The 15,045-nt window shown below is 30.9% G+C and overlaps 2 protein-coding genes across 35 annotated transcripts in view; one reads left to right on the plus strand and one right to left on the minus strand.

The window, feature by feature from the left end:
* The window catches only part of LOC109546301, a 520,465-nt gene that overhangs the window by 336,831 nt on the left and 168,589 nt on the right, over positions 1 to 15,045 (minus strand). The window lies entirely within an intron of this gene.
* LOC109536792 (broad-complex core protein) overlaps positions 1 to 15,045 on the plus strand; it is an 81,187-nt gene that overhangs the window by 3,024 nt on the left and 63,118 nt on the right. For 8 of the 34 annotated variants that reach the window (XM_048664016.1, XM_048664024.1, XM_048664028.1 and 5 more), the window contains exon 1: positions 11,890 to 12,502. The exons of 1 other annotated variant lie outside the window; for it this stretch is intronic. The gene's annotated coding sequence lies outside the window, so the exon portion shown is untranslated. Of the gene's footprint in view, positions 1 to 11,886; positions 12,503 to 15,045 lie in introns of those variants that run through there. 25 more of the 34 variants (XM_048664010.1, XM_048664013.1, XM_048664012.1 and 22 more) reach the window with 6 other exon arrangements.

Raw genomic sequence — 15,045 nt, forward strand, 5'->3', positions numbered from 1 at the left:
AATTTTCACTTGATTTTTCTTGTTCAAATAATTTATTCCCCTGTATTTTTCAACGTGGATTTTACCAAAAATGTTGCTTTAAAATGCTCGAATAAATTCGTCCAAAACTACGAAATGCTTAACAGAAAATGTGATTACTGTAGGCAAATTGATTCCTTTGAGTTTGACCAGATACCTTTAATTAACACTGTTGAGAATATGGGGAGAATATAGACGGAAAGATTAGCTGCAGACCGTAATTTTGCAAAAAATATGTTTGAAAGAAGTACGAATAATAACTTGAAATTCTTAACAAAAATGTGTTAATACAAGTAACACAGTTAATATATCAACAAGCCAATCACAGGCTATCGTTTCTCTATCATCTTAAAAAACTGTTGGACTCATTAACCAACCAACAAAACTAAGCATCAACGTATATTTAAATTATTTAGAAACGGCCGAATATTAACCAATATTAAATTAAAGTCCCATGAATCAATTCAGTCAACATTTGTCTGGAAATGCTTTGGGCCTGCCTAAATACGTGACCAATTAAAGTGACTCCAATTACTCAACGTAAAACATCTATTGATTAATCGTAAGCACCCAAACTGTAACATCAATTAAATTGTATGATTACGTGACAAAATGAAGCAAAAACCACATATTTTTCATTTGCCAGGAGGCTGTGGATGTTACTCGTCTATTTCGCCTCAGATAACCTTCAAACTATTGTGCTTTTGAAACAACTCGACTTGATATCAACTAAGAGCAATGTTTAATTTCTTATCAATAAAATATCATTCTGCTAATTAAATTGCAAAAATGTTTTTGTTGTAATATAACCGTATCTCAAATTGTTTAATGATGGATAATCTGAAGCATACTAAATAGAGGGTTTTCCGAAATATTTTTTGATGTGTGTTGAATTTATCTCAAATTGTCCTTTTTATTATAATGTGATACTCGTACTCCAATGTGGACGAAATGGATTTAGATTCCTGGATGATTCAGATGCTTAAGCATCACTAGCTAAAACCTAAAGACATAAAAGCGAAATTAATCCGATCTGTGAAAATATAATGAACGCAAATGTAATGTTTTTAGAACCTGTAAACATCCTAAAATGTGTTTATATTGTTTATGCACAGAATCATATTTTTCCAGTGCACTGAGACTAAGATTTTTTTTAATTGCGCACATCTTAGAGATGTCCTCGTGACCTCTAAAGATTAAAAGTGTTATTTTTCTGTTTGAGGCTGATCATATACTATAATAATTGCATTGCAATCTATTTAGATATTATTTTTTTAATGACCCAGAAAGGTTGGTCGGTAGACTCCGAAGAGACTAGTCCGATAAAATTATAAATATAATAAAGCATTGACGAGAAACCATGTCAGAGAACGCTGATTAGAAGAGCACATTAAAACTGGAATTTGGTCTACTAATTGAGTATAAAATTATAAACTGAAAAGATATAGCTTTGGATGATATTTTTCATTGCAAATGGCTTTTAGCAATCGTTCATCATATGAGTTTGCACTTAAAGCGCCATGCAAGAGCTTGCAAATTTACATAGGGAGAGAGCCGTGTAAGCACAAATAGAATCCAAAAAAGAACACCGCTTTGTAGGTTAGATATAATTTTTTTATTGTCGTTATTTAAATTTCGTGATGTTCTAGGCATTTAAAATATTAGTAGTCTACTGTCTACTACTAATAAAATAAAGTAGTGTGCTTCGCTTGGATGTTCTAGCTATATTGATATTAATGCCTTTAAATTTAAATTTCATCTGAGACTGAACAGGAATCGTTTCATCACGTCAATACGATTTAATTTACAGTGATGTATTTTATATCACAATCAAGTAAATGAGTGTGTCTTAAAGTTTCAACTTCATGCCAGAAAATTTGATGCTTCTAAGATAGTGTCCCCTGAATATCAAGCGACGCTCGAAAACCAGATGTTTTATCCGGGATAATAAAACTTTCCTTTACGCAAATTTCATAAAACTCCGCCCGAATCTCCCTAATGAAAGTGAAAAACCCAAGGGCACGTCGAAACTCTCCCCCTTCCCCTTCCAAATTACACAGGGACGGCGTATTCATAAACATGCAAACCAAAAGTTTAAAATCAATTTTTTTAAACTACGCCAGCGAAATTGTTAAAATCTAATTAAAGATTTAAACAAAGCCATTTAAAAATGGTGAGTTTTTCAAATTTGAGGCCAAAGTGCAAAAAGTTTTCTTTTCTGGTAGTTTCGACGCACCAGTCACCTCTGAAGATGCAAGCTACTCAGACTTGCGAAACGATAGGATAAAATAGTTTTTGGTAACAGCTTTAAAGCCCATAAAACGTTTTGGAGTTTCAATAATTTCCTAATTCAAAGTCAGAAAATTCCGGACAAAAAGCATATCTTATTGTATACAATCATCATTACATCTGAAATGTCATAGTGGATATATAAGTTGATCGCAAATCCAAAAAAAAAAATATTGATCGATTAAAATTGATTTCCTATTGTGTTTAAATTTTTCCAAAATATGCTGTACTTAACTTTACCATTTTCAATTAAAAATTTAACGCATGTTACAATTTTTAACAAGGCACTTAAACCAAACCTTATGTTGTTTGATATTAAACTTGCTTGTGTTAATTTTGCGATTTTAACTTCGTTTTCAAGTGGTTGCTATGCCCATAAGGGCTCATAACGTGACAAAATCGGATCAGAAACGAAGCGCCAAAAAATCAAACGATTAATAAGATTAATTATCAGATAAGTCGAACGACGAAACTCGATATTTACTAAATAAATGTAGATTGAAATCCGGCCCTGTTGCTACGCACTTTTCCCTCATTTTCTTTGCATTTCCCGGGCCAGCTAGCGCGCGGTGCTTAGTTTTAAAACTTAAATTTTGTAGGGAAGAATGTCTTAGTTACACAAAATCAATAAAGCTAGAGAGCTCAGTGAGAAGGAACTACATTTTAAAATATTCGCTCGTCGAAAGAACTTTATAGGGGAGCGTCATTCGCGAGTCCCTAAGGACTTTAGTCCAGCCTGGATAAAAAATTATTTATCCCATTTACCTGCGACTTTATTTGAATTTAATGAAAAGTGCAAAGTCAAACATGTATGTGGGAAAGCTTTAAAACGATAAATGGAATGTTTCAAGTAGTTTCAGGATCAAAGCTGGTAGAGCTAAGGGAACGCGGAAAATTAAAATGGACAAATACGTGGCATGTTTCTATCATTGAGCTATTTATTTAGTGGCATGACTGCAATTAGCGATGAAAAGTGTCAAGTTTGCGACATAAATTATGGAAAAATATAAATGACCGGAATGGGAACTACTGAAGGAAAAAACGTAAAAATAAAAGCCGATGATTCAGGAGACGCTTAAAAATCTGATATGAATACTTTGGGCCTGAATACTATTTTACATCTTATATAAAATCATATTAAACAGGATTAAATGTGAAATTTGGTGTTAAAGGTCGGACTAAAAGCAGTTACTTATTAAACGCGATTTTAGAAAGACCTAAAATTTTAAAAAATGAATGCGATAAAATAATAGTTCTACGAGTATTGCTACGCACTACTATACCAGCTATTCAAACGTACGCTACGTCAAAATGATGCAATATAGTTGTATATCTTCTTTATATCACATTAATTATCGTAGCTTACAAAACTTATCGTAATTAGTATTATCGCTTTGCTATTGAAATTTCGTATGAAAAATGCCGAGATTTATTAAACAGTTGCTTTGTATAATCATATTCCAATCTAATTTACTAGAACTTTGCAATTATCTGCATTTAATTCCAAAAATTTTGAGAAAGCATTAAGTTTTTAAATTCAAAGATCAATTAGTATTACTATTGAATCTCTACCCGAATAAAACTTGAAATCTTAAGTAGATTTCATTTTTAAAACAATTCACTCAGTACTATGTATTACAAGTTAGGTACTTTTGGCAACTGATAGAAAAATCAAGGACAAATAACTTCAAACAAGTTTATTACAACTTTTTTGTTAGTTATTAAAATCATTTTGAAAACTACTACAATTTCCATCTACATCCTCTAGATTTAACTTGTAGGCTCTTCATTACCTACCTATCCGAAGAGTTGCAAATTTTCATGCAGATTTTATCAAGAATCATATAATATTATGTGTTCTTATATTTTTATAGTTCTAAAAGATTCTATAAGTTGTTAACTTGTTCATAAATAACACTATCATTAATATTATCGAGTTGCTGTCTTTTTTTTCTAACATACATTTTTATACGAATGCATTACAAATAAAATCAGTAATGTGCTACAATTATCTTTTTGAATTTTGCAAAATCTTGTATAAAATGGCAGACTGTATAAACTGAATCAATAACAAAGCGAAATGTTGCTTCTCGAAAACATGTCACCTACTGAACATAAAACACGTGAGCAAAAAAAATCAGTTATTTCTGACAGTATATTTTATTAGTATAAAAAATAAAGATATTATGTTTATGTTTTAATATTTCCATAATAATTTATTAGTATATTAAATTTTCATTACATATTGCATAATGTAAAGGCATTTGTGATTATAAGCGCGGTGAAAATCATGATAGGAACTAATGATTTTAAACGTTTTATTGGTGATTTTTATTTATTTGTTTCAGTTAGTTTGTTAACGTCTTTTTCGTGTTGAGGCGGTTTGAAATGACTTTTAGAAAGTCCATCAATGAATTCCACTCATTTCAAGTTCTTCTTTCAATCTATTTGTGTCCCGTTCGCTCCAGATCAAAAATATTCCCACTCAAAATCGCATAAGGATATCACTTTCAAAGTATTATACTTATTTAGTATAAAAAACGAAGTTTTTATGTTTACTTATTGAGACACCATTAAGATTATATGCAATGTTTTTACAACAGATCTACATCTCTTTCCACATTTTGAGACAGTAATTTTTTTCCGTAAAATATCAGATGTTATTACAAATGTGATAAAATGGAACGTTATTAATGCGGTGAGAGCTAAATATTGTATAAAGTTTGATTATAATACGTTTAAGTTCAATAATGTGTTATGGTTGAGACGGATTCATGGTTTCAACTAATTTTTCTTGAGAATCTCGTCTCAAAAGTTTTGTTCATTTTCATAGTTTTATTTATAACTTTGTGAACTTTAGGAGCTCTTGAGTAAAACATATAAATAAAAGTTCTTAATTACATGAGCTTCTAGTTAATTAAAGAATGCTCAAACAGTTATATTTTCTAATCAATTTACAAATATTGAATGGATAAATTATTTCACTTTTACTAACCTTACTGCTTTCGCGAATTGTTTTTTTTTAATGAGAAATAAGAATATTGGTTTTCAACTTGCAATTGGGAAAGTGAGAAAATTATTTATTTAAAGAAAAAGACCATACATTTTTGAAGCAAACTGTTCAAGATAAAGGTTTGAAAAGTTTACAAGGAGTTTGTTTATCAATGAAGTTCAACATCAACGCTATTGGATAGAAGTTCGAGCATTTTTTATGATTTTTTGTGATATTTTTCTACAAATGTTATTTTCTTATTGATTCACTCTTCACCTTTAATCTCAATTATACTTTGGGGCAAAAAAAATAAAATAGTTGTACTGTTATCAGTTGTAATCTATCCATACTAACCAATTTTGGCCTGGCTTAAGGCGCTTGTGTGTTGAAGCTCTGATAAAAGCGATTCCCCGATTTATCAGTGAATTCATATGAAAGGTTACATGAAGACCAAATTAGATAGCAATCAAAAAACCAGTTCTGGTCTTGTGAAAAAAATAAAAATAATAAAAAAATACTCAAAACAATTTATACAACTAAGAGGGGGGCTCATCTTGGGCAAGCTGATTTTAAAATCCACAGGTGTTTGTCCATAATCAAGCTATAATCTTGCAGAAAAGTGTTTTTATGGCAAAATTAGTTGCATTTCCTTTTCCACACTTAGTAGTTTTCTAAAAAATATTTTGGTATTTTCAATACAAAATATTCGAACTTTTTGTTAGAGCTCTGTAAAAAAGGAAATTGTTTTCAAGCCTAATTAATTTGTGAAAAATAGTTTGCAAAATGATCTTTCTAACGGATTCAATTAAATGGTCACATAGTTTCATTCGCTCTCTAGATATGACTATGAGTCGACAATTGACAGTTTTATTCATTTTCATATTTGGTTCTTAACTTAAATTTTCAATAGTTTTCGACTTATAACTTGTTTAACTTTTGACCATTTTGTACTTTTTCATATTTCTGCTTCTAACTTGTAAGTTAAGAACTCATCATCTTTTCACCGAGTTTGCAGTGGTTTAAAATTACTGTTCAACTAACTTCTTGAGTTTTTGTTAACATTATTCCTAATTTATATATAACGCTTCCGCAAAGTGTGGTTGGGTATAAATATAATATAATAAAACGTTGATTAATAAGAAGAATGAAATGGGCGTTGACTCAACATACGTAGTGCATCCTATCAAAGGTCATATATTAATGAATATCACAAATTACTCATTGAATTCATGTTATCAACTATTCAATGAACAATTAGTGATCGAAACATCTCGAACATCTTTGATGCATTCCATCAGGTAAATTTCAGGTTCTAATAAGCTGATTAGAACCTGATCCATCAAGCCATCACCTTGTTGCTTAAAAATACGGCAAACCTCCAAATTAGCAGCCCACACGAAGCCTAAGTGGTATGTCTGCAATAAGAGTGTTTTGACCTTTAAAATAGCTCATGCATAAGATGCGGAATTTGGCAACTTTTGAATCGCACCACGATGTCTATGTCTCTTTTGCATCCACCAACAATGCACAGACTTTTTGAATCGGTCTCTCTTGAGCGGGCCAGGTCATTGGTGGAAACGACCGGCCAAAGAAGAAAAATTTCTTTCGCGTGGAACCCTTTTTAGAGGGGACCAATGTGCTAATCAAAATTTGCCCAAAGTGGGGGAGAGAGAGAGCTAGTTTCAGCGCTCGTTGTAGAGGCAGATAGAGAAATTGAAAACGCAGTGTTGGCCTGGCGCAAATTGTTAAAAAATCAATGAAATTTTTGAATATGTAAACTAAACATGTATTCGGTAATTATGATAATTTCTGTTTATTAAAGTGCTTACTAATTATGTAGGCAAAAATGTCGAGACTTTGTCAGAATGAGCAGAGACTATGCGCTTCTTAAAGCATCAGTTTTCAGTATCAATAACACAGTGATAAAAAATGGCCTTTGCGGCCATTTCTTCAATTTTTTATCCCTTCCGGACATTCTAATTCACGACGACGTAAAAACCCGAGAAACTCATCAGGCTTAATAATCGAATCTAATTTTGGTTGAAACCAAAACTACGATTTCTGCAGGTTAATTATATATTTTTTTTAACAAAACCATGTCCATCCAACTTGCGTTATTTAAAAAAATTTTACCTTCATATAAAAAAAATATTTAAATTTAACACTTTCAATATCCGTTTTTTTGTTTTTTGTTCGAGGTAAGTAACAGCCTCATTTGATGTAGCTTTACAGATCAGATACTTAACAAATTAAGAAAATATTCTTGGCAGGGAAGTCTCATTCAGTATGAGCTGAATAGAGTAATAAATGCCCAGAATGTTGAGCTTAAACTCACATTAAAGAAACACCAAACGTGCAAAGTACAAACATAAATTAATTAAAGTTCAGCTTAGTTACAAAAGGAGGAGTTGTTTGTAACATTTTTTGCATATACGTATAGAAATCTCAAAACATTCACTGAAAGTGTATGTGCAATTCAATCTGTTATCAATCAAGAATTAGTCTCATAATTAGTTAATAGCTCATCAATCAAGAATTAGTTACATTCTTGATGTGCTGTAGTTAATATTTTTCAAATTATCTACAAGTTTCTGAAAGAGAAAGAACCCGTTTGAATAAATAATTAATTGTTTCTAAACTTGAAAAGAAGAGAAACAAAGTTTCTCTCTGAGATTCAATGCATTACTTATTTCATTTTATCTCAGAAAAGGTATACAGAAATAGAGTATCCGGCAAACACATGACCAAAAGAGTAGAGAAATGCATTATTTGTCTAACAACAATCTGACTTAACTTTTCTTGAAAAACAAATCTGTTGCCTCTGCTGATTATGATTAAAGTTCTCCAATAAAGATGTTTTAGTAACATCGCAAAATCGTTACTATCATTTGTAATCAAACTCGCTCTATATTTTTTCTTAAATAAAACGCATTTTTTTATTCTGTGACTAAAATGTTAGGAAGCTGGTAAATTTTTGAGTATCTCACAGCTACTAAAAGCATTAATTTGGTCTTTGGAATCAGTACATTTTTTCGGTTAATGAAAGCTGGTCCTTTTATACAGTTTAACAGTAACAAATTGCCAGTAAACAAAAATTTTATCTTATGTCAAATCAAAAAGTAGCTAAAACACGATAAGCTCGTAAAATGATTAATAAATAAACAAAGAAAGGAAAATTACCAAGACACTCAAGAATTGTGTTGATACATCAATTGAACCCACTTGTGCCAAATCACACTATTGGCTCATCACAACATGAGTTTTATTTAGTAACAAATACACAATAAGTTTTATTAAAATCCATAGTAATATTTGAGCTGATGGGTCCACTTGACCAATAAAGCTTGTTTATGCTTAGAATATATTGAACAGTTTTAACAGACAACGATTAATGTATGTTTAATTTCAATTTATAGCTTTTTGTTCTGCATTGATGTCTGTACATATTTTTTTCTTCACTACTGTGTATTAAAGGTAGAGAACTCGAAAACTCGACTTAATTAAGCTCTATTCATTTCCGTTGTAAAATTTATGCACGAGTCACTCTTTGCGGAACAACTTTAAGCATCTGAGTTTTTCATTACCAGATGTTATGAAACTACTTGGCTTTAAATGAAAGTATAAAAAGCCTTCAATGCTTATTTTGCCTAGAATTTTTTAAACGAGCACTTTATTTTACATCCAAATCGTTGACTAAGTTAATAATAAAGTTTATAATTGCTATTGCTTTTATATAATTCAAACTTATGTTGAATTATACTTGACTGTTAGCTTTTGATAAAATTATTTGTTTTTTAATTCAAACGTTTTTGTGTATAATTTCCAGTTAGCGGAAAATTCACAAAACTTAAACATAATTCGGCTGGTCTGCTTTAGAACCAATAATTGATAATTCTTCTATCATTCGATATGTTTCATAAACTTGACGTTGGGATGGAGAATTGAACAATTGAATAGTTGAATTGAATAGCCATGTTCATTTCACAGAATCTCCGGACTTGCAGAATCTAAAGGTACAACTGTAAAAGTTTGGCGAAGGTATATGTAATATTGGAGTTCCACATTCTGTACTTTCATTTCAATAAATTACAATTTTTATTAGGTAAAGTAAATATTTGTTCCCTTTAATCATCTAAAGTAATGTTAAGACGGATTTGAGTTTTTTACGATTTTTGCGTCATATCATTACGACTTTTCTTGATATTATTTTTCATTATGGTAAAAATATTATTGTAGTATTACGTTATAGTATCTTTATAGCACAAAAATCCACTTTTTGCTCAACAAAATCAACGTTGCACTGACAAATTTTGACTAATATTGGGACTGGATAAATTCTGACTGCTGTGAGCAATTCTATTTCTGCTTCAAGTTATTTAGTGTAATTATTGTGCGGTTAGTGTGTATTTTGGCAACAAAATTACCGCTTCAGATAAATTTTCTACAGGGTGGCAAATGAAACAGTTCAAAATTGGTAAAAGTTGTTCTCAGTGGGATAAAAAACTTTGTTTTTTATTTCAATACCAGAGCCATTACGATTGGCCTCGTATCTCGAGCAGAGTTGTTGAGTTTTGCGGTCCTTTCGTCTATGTACATAGAGATCTTAAAAGATTGAAGTGATATATTAATTCTGAATTAATTATCAAAATCTAGGGCCCATATTGAAGCTAAAACTTCGCAGTTAACTTTAGAAAAAAATTCAAGATACATGTGGCATGAATGAACAAAATATTTGAAAGTAAACTTTACTTAGTTGAATCACAGGTTTCGAGAGCAATTCTGATTTTAGTAATTTTATGCAACCCATGCAGGGTGGAATATAAAAATAATAAAATCAAATTTTCGTAAATTTTTGCTTCAACAGGAGCGCAGAATCGTGAAATTCGGACCATGAAAAATTATCGCTGCAAGACCAAAAAATTGAATTTTCGAGACCACACTATAAATAGAAGAGATTCAAAACTTCAGCAAAAATTTAAAACCATTACGCGCTATTTGGTGTTGAGATCCAAAAAAACCTTTTTCTGTCCAACCAGGAGCAAAACGACCTTTCCGAAATTTTACATTTTTTATTTGTCAACCTGTGGAAAATTTATCTGAGATGCTTAAATTTTACCAATACACTAAGTAACAGAAAACAAATAGGGCTCAAAAACCCTTCAAACTCAAATCGCTCAAACCAATCAGAATTCGATCAAATCAAGCCAAACAGTTCGAAAGTTAGAGCAATATTATTTTCCAAAAATTATTCACTCTCAGATCAGGATGTGAAAAAGTAATTATTGTTTATGTATTTAGTGCTAATAATACGGTTATTATTAAAGCTTTTATTTGTTTCAATTAAACTACATTGTTTATGTTATACTGACCACTATGGAATTTTTCTTGTTGATCTTCTAGTAAAGAAAGCAGCATAAGAGATTCATATCCACATCTTTAGTAATAGAATATAGTTGTACCATTATATTTCAGGTGTTCGATGTGTGTCGGATGCAAAAATATAAATATTTCTTATTATTTTACCATTCAAGTAGACTGAAAATAAATGCGACTTCACTTCAAACGCAACTCAATATTAGAGCATACATTTATGGAATTAAACGATGTAACAGAATTATTATTTAAACGAATTGAGCTAAAAAATATTGATAGTATTGCACAATGAGAGCTGTCCAATCGTAACATTTTCTATTGTCCGTTTTGCATTTATCACGTAGATGGAAATTAGCAATTAAATGAATATGAATAAAACCCGTTATAATTTGCAAACTCTAAAATCTGCCATAGACGTATGGCAATGTTGAACTTTACAGATTGACTAAATGCAAATTTTTGATGATTTCCTACATGTTTATTAAAGCCAGCTCATTGACTACGCTAATATGTTGGGCATTAAAGCCCAACACTTAGCAAATCGAGATTTTAACGCAAATTAGTTCTCTACGAAAATAGGCATTTTGGCTCAATTGAGTTGATACCATCGAAAAACACTTGGGCAGTTTTAAACTTCACCAATAAGATTATAAATTCAGCAAAATTATAAAATGTTGCAAAACGCAAGTTGCTAATTATTAGCGTAAATAAGCTAGTAAGCAACAAGTAATCGGGGACATTGACTTATTTTGTCTGGAACATTTTGTGTTTTGTGTGGCATAGCAGGCTGCATAAATCAAGCAAACTAAGAAGCATGATGATGAAGTGTTAAATTACCTCAACAAGTCATTAGACCAATGCATATTTAAGTTCGGGGATTATTGAACTCGACTGCAATAAAGTCTCCGGGTTCATTCAAATTGCTTTTGTGACAACAGTTTGCCAAATCGTATTATGTTTTTCAAGGCTTCACGATAATTGCATTTTCTACCGATACAACAGCCATAGCCATTGATAAATTCGCAGGATCTGCTGAGAAAAAGCTGAGGTTGCGTCTAGGAGTTGCTTAGTGTTATCAGCATTATATTGTTAGGTTTGCACCAGGAGGTATTGGATTGAACTATGACCGTTGGCTACGTATTGTTTTGATTTAGATTAGCTCCAGGAAAAATATCGGGCGATTTATTACGTTGAATCAACTAGAATTCTTCCATTTGCGATTAGCATTGTTTAGTAGTGAATGCAAAAAAAGACGGGGCGTCATTAGATGACGCCCATCTGTACTTAGTGGAAGCATAAAGTGAACTTTGTTAAAGACTGGAAAAATGCTGGGGTGGCGATGGGTGATCGGTGATTTTTCAAATGTTTTTCAGTGAAATGTTAGGTGGATAAACCGAGTGGAAAGCCGGACCTGTGCACATGTGGGGTCCATCTCACTTAAAATTGGGATGGCTGAAAACTGGCTGTTGCAAATCTTGATTTTCGCTAACTGTAATGCATCGGCGACTAAAAGAGGGGGCCAAACCCGCTCCCCCCGTTCAGGTGTGCGCTCGACAGGTACCTATGATTTTACGAATGCCAAATAAAAAGTGGTCCTACAAGTTTAGGGGTTTGGGAGTACCAAAATCATGAGGTCGTTAGAGTATTACTAGACTCTACGAGCGGTTAGACGTGGTTAGTGATCGCTCCGCTCCGAAAGTACTAAGTGACGCTGGTACTGCTGAACGATGTTGCTGGTCTAGAGTTAGAGCTAGAGCTAGAGCTTGGATAGTTGCAGATCCGCGATCGCGCGTTTCCGGTTTCAATTTATCGTCTGTTTTGTTAACTTTGGTAAGTTTAAATGTCGACTTTTTTTGCCATATTATAAAAGACGCACCAACTGACCAAGTCCTCCCAAACCTTCTTAGACACTTTCAGCATTTTATTTTGCTTTATTACTCGAAATAAAAAATTTGGAAATTGCAATAATGTACATAACTAATCTACTTTGCACATGATCGGCTTTAAAAAGTCTAAAATAATTTTAAACGTAATTTTTCAACTGTTACAGCTCACAATCGAACTGGTTTTAAATCAAAAATTTTAAATTTACTCTAAATTAGTAGAAAAATTGACTATCTAGAACGAAAAATCAAATGAATCAAAAATGTACTAAGAAGAGTTTAATTGCATTGTTCCACCAACATAAGCAGCAGCGTGCAAGTAACTTTATTTTTTAAAACGATTACGAACGTAACCGTTACTCACATTGACTGCTTGAATTGCAAACTCAATGCTAATATTTCCAACTAATATCTAATATAGTAATTTGTATAATTTATTTATGTTTCTTTATCATTTACAATGCTATCGCCCATTAAAAAGTTTTTAAAAATCTTAAATAAAACATCGATTTATTTCAGTTTTTATCGATAAATTTATCCTATGGAAATCATTGGAAATATATAAAACTAAATATTTAGACGATGAAAAAAATTCATGAAATATTTGCTTAATTAGTTAATACATTTCTGTTTAGTTAAAGACTAATTTGGTGTAAACGAAAATGTTCACTCTAAAGTATTAGATATGCATTCTTCTGTACTCTTTACTCTTTTAAAGAACGACATTTATATTCTACAGAAATATCCATTTTTGTGCATATTCTAGATGAAAAATTCCATCAAAAAATCATTTGAAAAGCGATGATTTTTACAAACATTTATTTTAGAAAAGGAGTCAAAAAAAACTGGGAATGATTAAAAATTAAACTGTTTTCAGCATTAAATTCTGTTCTTTTTAAATCTAAATTACCTGCATTTTGATTATAGTTACTGGTATTTCTTTGCAGCTTATAATGTAAAACTGATATTGACGAAAAAAAACAAACTGTTACAACAAAAATCCTGCTAACTGTTGAAAAGAAAATCTTTTTTAAATACACTACATATAATTCATAAGATACGGAAGAACTGATCCTTAAGAAACTTATTCGTCGGCATTGCTCTATTTTTATTACTTTTCAATATCCCCACGTCAGCTAGTTTATTGGAAAAGTTTCGGTAAATACGCATTTAATACTCCATTAATACAAATTCACAGCACTAAAATTTAAAAAAAAAATAAAAATATGGTCAATATGAGGAATTTTCTGTGACAAATGAATGTGGTTTCTGATCCTGCTTCAACTGGATGAGGATTTAAGGTAAAATTGGTAATTACGTTTTGTTTTCAGCTCGATTTTCCTTCTTGGGTGCTTAAAAAACTGGTTGTTGCAACAATTTGAGAAGGATGTCTTATACCATCTTTTTAAACGCAAATGACTTGCTAATTAAAACAAAAGTTTCTATTTTTCTACAGCTTGTTAGTTTTGAAACAAATGTCATATTTTTTTCGGAAATTTGATTGTTAAAGAATCTTTCTAAAATGATCTAAATATTGGAACAAATATCTGTTATAATATACCAAAGAGGAAAATAAGCTTTTATTCATTTAAACTTAAATCACTTAAAATAATTTTTGTTTTTCTTTCATAATCTCTTATCGGTCAGTACCTTTTCTATTTCTTAACTTCAGACAATTTACATGTAGTTTCTAGCTAAATATTGTTGCTAATATTGACAATTGAAACGCTTCCTTAAATATTGTGGTTAAATAACATATGTGTAGTGACTGATCATCAAAATATTTTATTTTCTATTACTTATTATTAAGTACTCAACTTCCGTTGCAGTTTTCCAAAAATTCAAGTTTTATCTTCTTTCTAATTAAATTGGAAAAACACTATCATCATCATCATTGGCATCACGTAACATTTTTGAATAATTCGCCTAAATAACTAATCATAAATTTTTCAGTTTATCTTGAACCTCTTAGTGAGAAGGTTTATTCCACTATATACACATAGAAACAATATTTCCAATATGCCAGATAAAAACGAGTCACGGTCATAAGTTTACATGACTAAACGTTTCAAATCAATCTATGAAGATAATTCTTTTATAAGACATCATAAAATAATTTACAACACTTACATTGAACTCATTCTAATTTAAGCAGATAGTGGCTATTAGGTATACTTGTTGTATCTATTAAAATCTATTAAAATTAAGTAAACTAAAAATCAGAGGAAGTGTTTTGGCTTTTTCCAGATTAAAGTCAAAGTTTCATTCTATTTGAACTTTTGAATTAATTCTATCTTTAATTTTACCTTGAATACCAATTATAAATTGTCTCTATCTATAATAGTCTCAATCAGTTACAGTAGTTAAAACATGAAAATGCTGTTAGAAAATCCAGTGTTTTAATAGAATTGATAAACTGATAATATCTATTTTTAAGAATTGATTCCCCTTTTGGTACGTGTTATTTATTATATTAGTCATATGGAAATT

This window comes from Dendroctonus ponderosae, unplaced genomic scaffold (assembly GCF_020466585.1).
Source record: "Dendroctonus ponderosae isolate FM_Combo_2020 unplaced genomic scaffold, Dpon_F_20191213v2 Dpon_F_20191213_2, whole genome shotgun sequence".
Lineage (NCBI taxonomy): Eukaryota > Metazoa > Arthropoda > Insecta > Coleoptera > Curculionidae > Dendroctonus > Dendroctonus ponderosae.